The sequence below is a fragment of the Miscanthus floridulus genome, chromosome 19 (genome assembly GCF_019320115.1).
Source record: "Miscanthus floridulus cultivar M001 chromosome 19, ASM1932011v1, whole genome shotgun sequence".
Taxonomy (NCBI): Eukaryota; Viridiplantae; Streptophyta; class Magnoliopsida; order Poales; family Poaceae; genus Miscanthus; species Miscanthus floridulus.
Genome location: NC_089598.1, coordinates 62,378,168 through 62,392,785, shown reverse-complemented (window position 1 = coordinate 62,392,785; position 14,618 = coordinate 62,378,168). Strand labels below are relative to the sequence as shown.

Sequence of the window (14,618 nt, the reverse complement as noted above, 5' to 3'; positions counted from 1 at the left end):
ATGACCGATGATGCTTATAGAGATGATGATAAGGAAGAAAAGAGGGGGAAGAAGGATGAGAAGAGGGATGACAAGAAGAAGAGCATGGCATTCAAGGCCACATCATCCAAGGGCAAGGCAAAGCAAGAAACATCAAGTGAAGATGATGGCTCATGGGATGATGATGATGATGATGAGAAGATGGCTCTCTTTGTCAAGAAATTTGGCAAGTTCATGACGAAGAAAGGGTACCATGCTAGAAGAAAGAAATCTTCATCCAAGAACAAGGAAGAGTCAAGAAGGTGCTTCAAGTGTGGAAGCAAAGATCATCATGTTGCTCAATGTCCATACAATAGTGACAATGATGATGATAACAAGAACAAGAAGAAGGACAAGAAGGAAAAGAAAGAGAAGAAGGACAAGATGACCTTCAAGAAGAAGAAGGGTGGTTCATATGTGGTCACTTGGGATAGTGATGCTTCCTCAAGTGATGATGATGATAGTGATGATGACAAGACCACCAAGAAGAAGGCACTTGCTAGCGTTGCAATCAATGAAAAGCCTTCTCTCTTTGACACTCCATCATGCTTCATGGCTAATGCCACTAAGGTACAAACTTGTGATGATGGAAGTGAAAATGAACATGATAGAGAAAATGATAGTGATAGTGATAATGATGAACCTACTAAAGATGAATTATTTGACATGCTAGAGGATGCTAAAGAACATTTTGATATTAAGAGAAGGGAATGCAAGAGCTTGAAAAAGGAGGTAAAAGCCCTTAAGGAAGCCCTTGATGAGCTCAAAGCAACTCATAAGAGGCTAGAGGAAGCCCATGAGAAGCTTGGCAAGGCTCACAAAAAGCTTGAGAAGGCTCATTCCTCTTTGCTTAATGAGCAAATTAAAAAGAAGCATCGTCGAGCGGAGAGTGGTGATTGTCTCCGGCTTCGATCGTGGTGATTGTGAGGGGTTCTTGACCTTTTCCCGGCAGAGAGCCAAAAGTTACTCTAGTGGATTGCTCGTGGTTTGTGTGATCCTCATCTTGTGTTGGTTGTGCGGCACCCTATTGAGGGTTTGGCGTGTGAAGCCAATTAGCGCGTGAACCTCCAAGTGAGTGAATCGCCACAACGAGGACTAGCTTGCCTGCAAGCAAGTGAACCTCGATAAAAAAATATTGTGTTCATCATTGATTCCGAGGTGATTGGTCTTCATTGTTATTCATCCTTGTGATTGATTGGCTTCTTCATCTACCACTACTAGAAATGTGTTCATCAATGACGATTCAGTCGTGACGCTTACAAATTTCGTCACAGAACAAGCGCTTTCTATGATGAAATTCTAGCTTCGTCATAAGTAACAAGTGACGGAGCTTTGGCATGAAGAATAATGACGAAAACAAAAGAATCATCATAAAACAACAAAACTAAATCGTCATAGATCATTTGGCTCATGTACCACCTCGAGCACGTGGCGCCGTGGTCCCACCAGCAGGTCCCACCTCGAGGACGTGGCGATGTGGTCCCAGCATTGGGTCCCAACCTCGAAGAAGTGGCGATGCGGTCCCACCAGTGGGTCTTAGCTTGAGGACATGGCAGCGAACAAGTAGGGCAGCATGGCCCACATGGTCCAGCTGATCCTGCATGCTTCCGCCTCCCTTTCTTTTTGCCAAAAATAGCGCACGCAGGGAGATTCGAACCCGCGACCTACTGTTAGACATGTTGGTGCATTACCACTGGAGCACTCACCGTTTTGTGATAAAGGCATGCGTGTTTTTCTATTTGTAAACGTATAGCTAAGCAGTAAGCACAGAAGCCTTGGCCAAATAGCAACATCGCCCATTAGCAAGCCTATTAGCCCAATAGAAAATGATTTCCTAGCCGCTGGATGGACGTCGTTTTGTCTCCCAGATTGTTGCGATCCCAAGTCTCGACTCGACGTCTCCTATCGCCCTGATGCCCTATCGGCCGCGTATCGCATTGAGCGTGATGAACTGACCTGACAGTGGCGAGGCACCCTGACCCAAGCGAGGCGAGGCACTGAGGCCCTAAAGGTAAATAGTAATCATTCGTATTTTTTTTCAATTCATTCACAATCACATCAAACTATATATATAGCGCTCATGGGACAGAGTAGCGGCGGCGTGCGTGGGTCAGTGCACCAGCGTCGGTGATCGTGGGGCAGTTAGAGCAGCGCCGGTGATCGTGGGGCGAGGAGAGCAGCGGCGGGCAGCGGCGACTTGCGTGGGATAGGGCAGCGGCGGTTTGCATGGGACAGAGGAGCGCCGGTGATCGTGGGACAGAGCAGCGCCGGCACGTGGGACAGAGCAGTACAAGTTTTGATTTGTTTTTGAATTTCTTTATATATATGCAAGTGTTGGATGTGTTTTTGAATTTTGTTGAGTTTACTCTAATTTTAGGACTGAGTGCAAGGTTTATTTTACTCTCAAAACAGATGGATAGAAGCTAGATTTATGGGACACAATTCACACCTACATATGTGAAAGGAGTTGAAGAGTTCATGAAATTTGTTAGTGAAAGATACCCCGAAGACAGCCACATACTTTGTCCGTGCAGCAAATGTCTTAATCAAAGTTTACAGCCTCAGGATGATGTAAATGACCATATACACATTTTTCGAATGTCAGCTGCATACACTAGGTGGATTTATCATGGGGAGTTGGCAGATACTGTAGTAGTTGAAAATTTGGAGCAGGAGGTCGAAGGAAGTGATCATGACTTTGGGATACATGTGGATGTGGCCGATGATGATTATGATGAGGATCACGGAGTACCAGAGATGATAGGAGATCTGTATGCTGTGGCAGAGGCTAATGGAGAACAACCAAGGTTTGCAAGAGTCCTTGAAGATGCAAAGAAGTCACTTAGCCTGGGATCTAGCCATTCAAAATTCTCTTTTCTGGTGAGGATGTTGTATATCAAGTCTCGTTATCAAATTGGCAATACAGCATTTTCCACAATGCTAAAGTTGTTGTCATCAGGATACCCTCAGAGTGAGTTGCCAAAATCATATGATGAGGCCAAGAAATATCTTGGAGAACTGGGCCTTGGTTTCGAAAACATCCATGTGTGCAAGAACAATTGTGTGTTGTTTCGGAAGAGGTATTATAAAGAGAATGTGTGCCCAGTATGCAAGGCGTCTAGATGGCAAGATGAAACTAGGAACAAGCAGGTTCCACACAAGGTATTGAGACATTTTCCACTTTTGCCAAGGTTGAAAAGAATTTTTGCTTCAAAGCGCACTTCTGAGGAAACACAATGGCACAAGAAAACGAGGACGCTAGTCAACAATGTAATGAGCCATCCAGCTGATGGAGAAGCATGGAAGGAGTTCGACACGAGGGAACCAACCTTTGTAGACGATTCGAGGAACCTGAGGCTTGCCTTAGCTACCGATGGATTCAATCCATTTGGCAACATGAGTACGCAGTACAGTATGTGGCCAGTGCTTCTAACACCGCTGAATCTCCCACCATGGGAATGCGTGAATCCAACAAACTACTTTATGTCTTTACTCATCCTAGGTCCAAAATCTCTAGGAAAGGATTTTTATTTGTTCCTTGAGCCCCTAATTGAAAAACTGCTCGATCTATGGAAGGGTGTTAGTACCTACGATGCATGTACTGGTCGGAAGTTTAACCTTCGTGCTGCCATGCTATGGTGTATACATGATTTTCCAGTGCTGAGCACGTTATCAGGGCGAACAACAAAAGGGTATTATGCATGTATTCATTGCGACAAGGATCCGTTGTCTCAGGCAATAAGGAGTAAAATATGTTACATTGGACATCATCGTTACCTTCCAAGGACACATGCATGGCGGAGAAGCTTGGCTTTCGATGGTAAGCATGAAAATAAAGATCAGCCAGGCAAGTTCACTTTGGAGGAGGTCCTAGAGGAGCTAGAGAAGGTGAAAGATGTCAGGCCAGGGAAGCATCCTGAAATTATTGGAAATAAAAGGAAGTGCAATGAGGGTCCAAGGATTTATAGCCGTAAAGTTGGGTTGTGGAGATTCCATATTGGAAACATTTGAAGCTTCCACATAATCTCGATGTGATGCACATAGAGAAAAACATTCTTGGCACATTACTCATTGTGCAGGGCAAGACCAAGGACACAACCAATGCTAGGCTAGATTTGCATGATATGGGCATAAGACCTGAATTGCACTTACAGCAGCATGGCAACTCAGTCACTGCTCCACCTGCTCCGTATGTCTTGGGGAAGGATAAAAAAATCGAGTTCTACAAGTTTCTCAAAGGTATCAAGTTTCCTGATGGATATGCGGCTAACCTAGCAAGATACATAAGTGAAGATGGTTCGAAGGTGCAGGGAAAGCTGAAAACACATTCTTGCCACATACTCCTGCAAAGAATCATACCTGCTGCCCTAAGAGGACTGGTGAGGAAGGATGTATATGAAGCAGTTGCAGAGCTCGGGACCTTCTTCAGGGAACTATGCAGTAGAAATCTGAGGATTGATGTTGTCAAATGGCTAAAAGAAGAAATTCCATTGATCCTATGCAAGCTTGAGAAAATCTTTCCACCTACCTTCTTTGATGTTATGGTGAACTTGGCTATCCATCTTCCTGATGAGGCACTGCTAAGAGGACCTGTTCAGTACAGATGGATGTACCCAATAGAAAGGCGGCTAGGCACTTTGAAGAATTTTGTAAGGAACAGGGCTAGGCCAGAAGGATCAATTGCTAAGGCATATATGGCAAGTGACACCTTGACTTTTTGTTCTAGGTATATGGAGGATATTGACAATAGATTTAACCATGATGATGGTAGTGATGGAGAGATGCCATTGCCTGATGACATCTCTATTTTTAAGCATGGTGTTACTCTTGTTGGATCTAATAGGAGCCAGTACATTGATGATGTTGACCTCAATAAGTTAGTTTGGTATGTGCTAAATAATTGTGAAGAAGCTGAGGAATATTTGGAGTAAGTATCTATTAGATGTTTTGGGGATTAGTTTTTGTTTTATTTCTAATTTTTCAAATTATTCTTATGACTTAACTTTGCCCTACAGCTTGTACAGGGACGATCTTGAGCAGCAAGGTGCACTTGATGTTGATAAAATGGTTGAACAAGGATTTGCAAAGTGGTTTAGGTGCCATGTAAGTCACTACACATTGTGTTTCTAGGTTCAGTAAATGCATTAGTATCCATATGTAATTGGTTAACTAAGTACTTTTATTGCAACAGATTGAGAACAAACACAAGGAGAATCTAGAATCGGTTAGCGAAGGGTTGTGGGCACTGTCATGTGGCCCAGATCTGTGAGTTAAGACTTGTGCAGCTTGCAAGGTTTATGGAGTGCGGTATAGCACTGTGGATCGTGAGAATTTCCTTCTGACACAAAATAGTGGTGTAATGACTGAAGGTTCACATGATGGGAACAACATAGATTTTTATGGAGTCCTTAAAGAGGTAATTGAGTTGCAATATAACTCAAATCTTCAAGTCCGTCGGACGGTGGTTCTATTTCGATGCGATTGGTTCAAGCAAGAAGGCAAGACGATAGGCCTTCGAGATGACGGACATTTCAAATCCATCAATGTGCAGTCATTATGGTACAAGACTGATCCTTTCATCTTAGCAACTTAATCGAAAAAGATATTTTACCTGCAAGACACATCTTTAGGTAAAGATTGGCGAGTTGTGCAGAAATTTGAACATAGGAATATTTATGATGTCGTTGAAAAAGATGAGGCCAGTCATGATGTGCATCAGGATGATTATTGTTTTGATACTGAACATGTAGTGCAAGTAGGGGCTAATAATGAGGTTACGCACAATATTCAAGGTGGAGAAGCCAGTATAATTGAAGGAAATTTACAAGACCTTATAAGCAGCAAGAAGCAACCTATTATTCGTGAAGATAGTGAGGATGAGGAGGAAGATGAGACAGTACTGCAGTACTATAGTGATGGTGGCAATGATAACAATGATGACATGTCCCTAGACGATGAAGATGATGATTTCTAGTATGGACCACTGACATGTCCCTAGACTGCACTACTGTTTTGTTTTCCCTGGACATGTTATCTGAATCTGTAATCTGAACATGTAATCTAGACATGTTATCTCGGCCTATCATGTTATCTGGACCTATGTTACTATAACTTAAGTGCTACCTATCTATTGTGTGAACCTATATGTCCAAATTCTATTGAAATTGTATCCACTTTCATGTAGAACTGCATACAACCAGTGAAAAATACTCTGTCAAAATTTGGCGTCCTGTGGCGCCTTTGTGCGCTATGGCGGGCGCAATAGATGGTGAGGGTCAGGGTGAGGCCATGAGGGTACCTATATAGGCCGAGTGGCCGATTGGAGTCCTCCGAGACCAAGCCCGAGACGCAACCGCAAGCAGTCCTCCGAGTTACCGCCGCCGTCGACCGCCTAGATCTCCCGAGGCGCCAACCCTCAAGCTTCAATGCTCGCCTAGATCTCCACCTCAGGCTCAGGCCAAAGGGTACCACCGTGGTGCCACTCAACGGTGCCGCGCGCGGCTCCGGCCACATGCGTGTGCCGGCGAGGGGTGCCACGGTGGAGCCGCCATCCCTGCATCGCGTCTGCTGTGAGCTCTCAGCTATGCTCTATCGCTCGCTGGACTGAGAGAGAATGGGTGAAGAGAAGTGAGCTAGGGTTTTGGGAGCCGGCGCCACGTTGCCATTTTTTATCCTCCAAAGCGCTTGCTCGGCCGTACGATCTGCATCGACAGCGCAGAATCCTAGGGGCAGCGGGGCCGGATTGACGCGGTAGAAAAGGGACTGCGCTCGAGTACTAATGAACCCACTTGAATAGCGCAATGGTCTGGCCCTTTGAGTTTGACATCGAGCTCCCGGGTTCAAACCCTGTGGTAGCCAATTTTTTGCAACATTTTTTATTAGATATTACGTTCTGTGATTTTCTAAATATTAGCAATAATATGACACTATCTTATTAGTCAAGATAGAAAGGAGCCTTATTTCTATCAACTAGTGCAAGCTAGGTTGTTTGTTTTGGGCACAAAGCCTTGCTCTCCCCAATCAAGGTATAATAGTTGGGCGGCTAGTGCTGCAAGCAAGCAATCAACATTTCGTTCACTTAGTGAATATAGAACTATGATCGGTGACGCTAAGTCAGCTAGTTATTGTCTCTTCTCCCTATTTATTTTATTAAACAAAGTCTGTTCCCTAAGGAAGTGAAGGATCACGGAAGTCTTTAGCCACCACCTATTTTTCATCAAAGCCCCTTACCCTTGCTTCTTTCCCTTTAAACTCTTTGGTACACGCTTTATCGAGACTAGGATTTCTGTCTTACACCGGGTGAAACCTATACTCTTTGACCTACCCCAACAAGCATTTTAGGCGAATTCTTTTCCTTTCTACTCAAGGAAATTGGCAGCTAGGATCCTATCCTATTTGATCGATCGCTCAGCCTCTGTAGTCCACTCTTTCAATATAGGAAGTAGAGAAAAGGATTCAAGCCCAAAGTCTAGGAACTCATTTCCTGGCAAAAAAGCAATCCACTGTGTCGAGGAAGGGAAGAAAGGCTCTGCTTTTGGTATTTATTTATCAAAGAAAGACACATTTAAGCGAGCGTGGCAAGGGACTAAGTTTTTATTGTCGCGGGATAGTAAAAAGCATTGGCGGATGCTAGCTAGGCATATTTATTAGTTTAGTTTGTTTACAAGTAGGAATTCAAAGATAGCTATTTTAGAGAAAGACCGGAATAGGCAGTTCCTTTCCCTAGAACCATACTTGAGAGTTTCCTACCTCATACGGCTCAGAAGTTGCTATCTTAATTTCCCCTATCTTAACTGAATTTGATTTCTCAAAAATGAATCCAATTTCTTCTTGGGTTAAGCAGAAGAAGTTAATTACCTAAGTTTCAAACCCTAATTTTGATCAATAATCAGTTTGATCTTTTCTCCCACCTTTAGAAGAATGAAGCATAGATAGACCCAATGTGTCCTTGCTTGTTTCTAATAACCCAGTTAGCATATCTTTCCGAGTTCAGGGTTTCTTCTGGTAACCATACCTTAAGCTAGGTAGAAAAATCTTAAAACTTACATGGACACCTCATTTTGGAGTATAATGATGATAACAAAGTTTCAATTGATTCTAAGAATGTGGTCATGCACATCCTCACAACGGCATACTCCCTCTGTCACGTATTATTAGTCGTTTTAGACTATGAGCAAGTACGATAGAGATTCCATATATCTAGACTGAAGTTCTTTATAGATGTATAATACCACTTTGTTGAAATCCTTTTGAAATTTTTATGTCATGATCATACACTAAGATAAGGTGTCCATCCAAATTTTTAGAAATTTTTATGTCATGATCATACACTAAAATAAGGTAAATCATTAAGCTATATTGTACTAATTAAAAATCTGGCAAAAAAAGAACATGGAGAAATAAAAAAAGGAATATACACAATAAATGTTGACAAAACCCAAAAATTGAAAAAACCCAAAAAAATTGGCTATCATCGGGTTCGAACCCGGGAGCTTGGGATCAAACTCAAAGGGCCATACCATTGCGCTACTCAAGTGGTTTCATTAGTTCTCGAGCGCAGTCTTTGATAAACAAATCCCGCAATGCCAAAAAAAAGACCGCAACCTCTCGCGCCTCAAGGCGCCAAAACAATTTCCCTCGTCAAAAAATTCCACCAAAAACACCAGTATATTTACTCATTTCCCGCACTCGTCACCTCCTTGGCCACTCGTTCTCTCTTCCCCCCATTTCTCCAACCCTATCCACCACCACCGAGACACAACCGCCATCGATGAGCTGTGTCCCCGCCCACAAGCTGCGTCCTCGCCGACATCAATCGCCGCATCCCCCTCTCTCTCATCACCCCATGCACCTATCTCGCCCCATCCACCTCTTTCTCGCCTCAACCTAACCCTAACCACCATCGGATTGTGGGTCGTCGCCGCACTGGATCTGCTTCCCCGTCGACTAGGGTTCACCGCACCAGGGTTGCTTCCCCTTTGATGACCACCGACGACGAGCACCTGGTCTACATCCGCAACCTAGCCACAACCATAGTGGTGGCAACAAGGGGGCAAGGTAGGAAGCGACCTGCAGAATAAGAACAAGGTAAGCAAAACTCTTCTGTATTGATGAATTCTGTTGTACAATTCTATTGGCCTGGTATCTAGTTAGGTTTTGCTAACCATTCAGTCAATTTGTATTCTGAATCTTGGATCTGTAATCTATTTTGCACTTGTATTTGTCTAAAATAGAAGCAGTAGTGATGTTTTCTGAAAGCAATTGTAGTACAATTCTGAAAGTAGCTGTGACTCTTGACTTCAAATAGATTTTGGCGTGGTCTATTTGACCATTTTAATGATCTAGATTTGGATGTAGCAGAGTGCATGCATGTGTGTTGATAGGAAAAGAGTAGTTCAGTACAAGCTATCTTCAAAATGTTTAGATAATTTAGAGTATTTGTGCTTTAGTACAAAAAAAGTTGTACCTCTTACCTCTGACCTATTACTTGTTGCCTATAACCTATCACCTCTTATCCCTTAGCTCTTCAGCAGGCACTACTAGCTCCTACCTCTTATCTATCTAGCATCTAGTATTACTACCTCTTAGTACTTAGTTCACTCCTTTTTATTTTTTAATAGACACAATTTGCTTGTTTTGTAAGAACCTCCAAAAACTGATTATGAGAGACGCTGGGATACACGCATGGCGAACAATTTAAAGAAGATGCAAGAATTCGGCCTGATAAATCTATCTACTAAATTTAATAACTCTATATCACAATCTGCATCAAAGAAGGGGAAAAATCAGCAAACAAGAAAACAAATAGTGAAGATTCAGATTCATCGAAATATCTCCTTGAAGATGGTGATCAAGGAGATAGTGATGATGACACTGAATCTGATGTGCAGCCACCACACCCTAGCAACTAAGGTGCTTCTTCTATCTTCAAAGTACTAGATGGGGAATATTTGTATTGCATTTGAATGTTTTTAATCTGTTCTTTAATATATGCCCTTGCTTTTAGATGCATCTTGTTTCTTGCATACTTGTTCTTTAATATATGGTCCTGCTTATTAATGCACATGACTTACTTGATTTTTTTTCCATAGTATCCTGCAGGGTATAGTTGGAAAGTCCTAGCTTCAAAGAAGAAGGAAATAGGTCCCACCATGGCGCCAGGAGTTAGGGCTAGTAAGAGAGTGAGGGCATCTCAAGGATCACAGGTGCAAACTCCTGAATCCCAACCAAGATCATCAAAAAGGCTTCAACCTTCAGCGAGAGATGGCCAGAATGTAGAGGATCCTATAGATGGTCATGATGAAATACCACCACAAAGGTCTTATACGGATGCAGAGGAAGGCAATGGAGCTGGTGGTCAGGACAATACAGCTGCAGAGGAAGTTAGTGGAGCTGGTGCTCAAAACAGTACAAGTGCTGATGAAGACAATGTAGCTAGAGAGGAAGACATTGAAGGCAAGTTATAGTTTCTTTGTCATTCAAATATGTCATCTGTTTTGCTTATCTGCATGAAACTAAATCATTTTAATGCAAATTCTATTTTGTAGCTCCTACACAGCAAGCCCCAAGGAGACCCAAGCCACCCACCAAGGGAACACAGCTGGACAGGATGACAAAAGCTATGGGAAGGAGAATGCCCATAGCTATTGCTGAAGGCAAAAGAAGGCCTCATGAACCTGTTCAAGCATCCAAGTTTGCATCTAAGGCTGGTGTCATCATTTGGGATAAGGTTCCTGTCCTACCTCATTGGAAAGAATACAAGAGAGACGATCAATATTACAAAAACTTTGTGGGAAAGCTCTCTGTAAGTGCATTACTATTTCTATGGTTAACATGTATATCTGTTTAACCTGAATTGACTAACTAAATATGGAATTGTCATATGACTAGGGGCGCTTGGCCATTAACCCTAACGACAAGCCAATAGAGGAAGCTTGCACCGATATGCTATGCTCTGGGGTGAGACAAATGCGTTATCGGCTCAAGAATAAATACTTCAATGGTGTACCTACAAATGAGATTAGGACAACTTCTCCAGTTGCATGCATGACTGATGAATAGTGGAAGGCACTAGTTGCAAAGTGGTCTGATCCAAAAAACATGGTATGGGTATCTTCTCATATATTCTTTCTCATTCAGTTTCCAAAGGATCTTCTCATTTTAAACATATCATCTCATCAATCCTTCTTGCTATACCCAGGCCCTTCAATGAAAAGCAGTGTAACACATAAATATTTTCAAACATAAAGATTCCCTAAGCTCCTAAATTGGAGCAATTAGCAGAATGTACTTGGGAAAAAAGGTTGGTCATATATATCCTGTAAACAAAAAGGATTACAAATATGCCCTTAAATATCAGTCCATTCATCAAAGGATAGAATAACATATTCTAAAGGACAAAATCATGAACAGAACAATAGAAAGGCAGTTCATGGTGAGCATTCAGACAATTTGAGATGTACATTTCATAGAAGTTGTATAGGGGCATAAAAGAGTAGACAACTCTGTAGGAGTTGAAAAATTACCATCTTACTGTTTTTCAGATAAATAGGTATCTTGTCATATATTCTTTCTCAATTAGTTTCCAAAGGATCTTCTCATTTTAAACCTATGATCTCATCTGACATGTTCATTATCTTGTAGGAATCAAGTGAAAAGAACAAGCAGAATCACCGTAAAGTCAAGTATCATCAAGCTACGGGTTCTCGCAGCTATGTGGCACACTTACATGCATATGTAAGTAAAGAGTACCCTGTACATATTTGCACTAAACAACTTATTTTGCATTTCATCTGAGAAAACTTTGCTGTAATTGATTATCTATGAAACAGAAGAAGAAGAAAAACAATGCAGAACCAAGCACAGAACAAAATGAAGAACTTGATGTGGTGGAGGCCTTCAAGACCTGCCATACCAGCTCTAAACATGGTTTGACTGAACTAGCAAGAGAAGCAGTTGTAAGTCATGACATCTGTTTTGCTGTGCCAACAACTATTCATTAATTGGATAATATGTCTTGTTTCAAACATTTTATATTCTGTCTTTTGCTCAAAACTGGTCATAATCCAATATAGCTAGACATACTTGCTAAATAATAATCCTATGTTGTTGACTTCTACTTGTATTCAGTTACTTGACAACAAATAAATGACTCATGATTGCATACCTATTTGGCATCAGTTTCTGTCAATGCAGCATAGGTTTTTATTTTTTAAAATACATTTTGTGTGATATTTCCTTCTCAAATTAATGCAATAAGTATCAACTAATGATGGGTCATTGCTGTTTCAGTCAAATATGGAAGCTTTGATGATAGAACCTATTGCTGAAGGTGAGACAGCAGTGTCCAGTGTGCAGGTTGTGTCCTAGGTGCTCTCCTAGAATAGCTCAAACCTTTTCCTGAAGAGTGTTGGCATCAAACCAGTGCCATCCTCCAAATCATCATCATCAAATGAAAGCGAGCTTCGGGAGCAACTAGCAGCTGAAGCTATGGCTGCTGTATAAGGTGAAATCGATGAACTCGGGAAGAGAAGTGAAGAAGCTGAGGAAAAGCTGGCGAGGACACAAAAGGAGATGGAGGAGTACAAGAAGCTGACAGAGATAAACAACAAGGCAATGGAGGAGAACAATGCGCTGCTCAAGCGTATCTTGGCCATCAACAATGCTTCTTCGACATGAGCGTTGCTCGTAGCTGCTGGTTCATTAAGCAAAGGGTCTGCTGGTGATTTTGTTTATGTAGTAACTTATGTTGCTAGTGGTTGGCAACTTTTTATTATTTCCTATGATGTTAATGTGAACTGAGATGAAACTAGTAGTTCAAATGTGATGTCTAGTGAGTTATGTGAACCGAGTTTAGAATTGTTGATTAAGTTGTTGGTCATTGGAATACTGGATCTGTTAATTTATGGAAGCTTTTGGTCATTCCAGTATTATTTGCATTCTGTAATGAAATCAGCATGTACACTTGTGATGAATTATCTGACTTTTTGTGACGATTTGGTAATTGATTCTGTGACGAATTTCTATTTACTTCAGTGACGAAAATGAGAACCTATCGCAGCAAGCCTTGTGGCCCAATAAAAAGTGGACATGTGGACCATCCACATCACTAGCCACGTCAGTTGCCATGTGGTCGGACACATCACCTGCAATGTGGACACGCCATGTGGACAAGACACGTCAGCTGCCAGCATGGCAGACGACGTCTGGTCACCTAACAGACGGCAAGTCATGACGAAAAAGGGGCTATATCAATGACGAAAATAGATCATCATAGAAAGAATACACTTCTATGACGACGGCCATTTCATCATAGAACAAATGCACATCTATGACGAAAATACATGTTTCGTCACGATAGGTAAAATATGACGCGTATTCAATGACGAATACCATATCGTCACAACTTCGTCATAAAATAATATATGTGACGATTTTGGAGTCTTCAGTGACGAAAGAAGAGCATCATTGATGTACACATCCCTAGTAGTGTACACGGCAGTATAAACAAATTGCTCACTCTCTTTACATTACCGCAAACTAGTTTTCAAGCTCTTTAGTGTAGCTAGTTGTGAGAGCTTGTTAGTTTGGTTAGTGTGACTCTTTGTTAGCCTTTGAGAGCACACTAACTTAGTGTAGTGACATAGTTATTGTGTGGATAGAAACTACATAAACTAGAATTGTGGTAGGTGGCTTGCATTTTTAGTAGGCTAGCGCAACACTCACTTCGCCTCATAATTGTCTAACCGGTTTGTTAAGTGTTGTTGTAGAAATTTTTAATAGGCTATTCACCCCCCTCTAGCCATTAGGACCTTTCATATGGCCACTTTAGGCAAGATATAGACATGAGTCTGAATCCATATGAAAATAGACTTCATAAGAATTCCATGGAGTACTTGAACACCCCAAACGGAGTCTGGATGAGGTCGTGGCGGCTGTCACAAGTTGGTGCAGTGTTGAAGTCCGAATCCAGCCCCAAAATGTGTTGGATTTGATCTTTCTTTCCTTGAGCCAAAAGTGACATGGTGTCCTGGTGGAGGACGTTGGGAATACTTGTACTTGGCCCCCAATCAACTTCTTTGGTCCTCCATGCCTTCTATGTGTCTTTAACACTCTTTTTGATCCATGTATGTATTTCTGTGAATCAAAAGTTGCTAATGTGGTTGTATCTAGACAGGTGATGTCCTCATCACTCTTGCTGACCGCCCCCACCCTGCCTTGATTGTGGCTTAGCCGAGCTCCAATTTTTGGAGCTTTGCTCCCGCTGCCATGCCATTAGGGCCCAACCCGCCTCGCCATGGCTAGCTCACACCTTGCCATCTCGCGTTGAATTGACCGCACCACTAGCCTTGCCTAGAACCCCTCTTCATCGTGCGCACCCAAGTCGCAGCCCTATAGCCACCTCCATGCTGCCGGCACGGCCGTGTCGCTGCGGTTCGCCATTGAGCTCTTGCGCGCGCACATGGCCAAACTTGCTCGGGGCGTCTCCGGCCAGGCCACCACCACGGGAAGGATCATGGTGTGTCACTGATGTTTACCCGTCACCTCTATTATCTGTTGTACACTATGGCTCGCCAGAACACGATTGTCGCCACTACAGG

At 42.4% G+C, this 14,618-nt stretch overlaps 1 pseudogene; it reads left to right on the top strand.

The window, feature by feature from the left end:
• The first annotated feature begins 10,169 nt into the window (after positions 1 to 10,169).
• On the top strand, positions 10,170 to 12,947 carry LOC136526106 (uncharacterized; annotated as a pseudogene).
• The last annotated feature ends 1,671 nt before the right edge of the window (positions 12,948 to 14,618 follow it).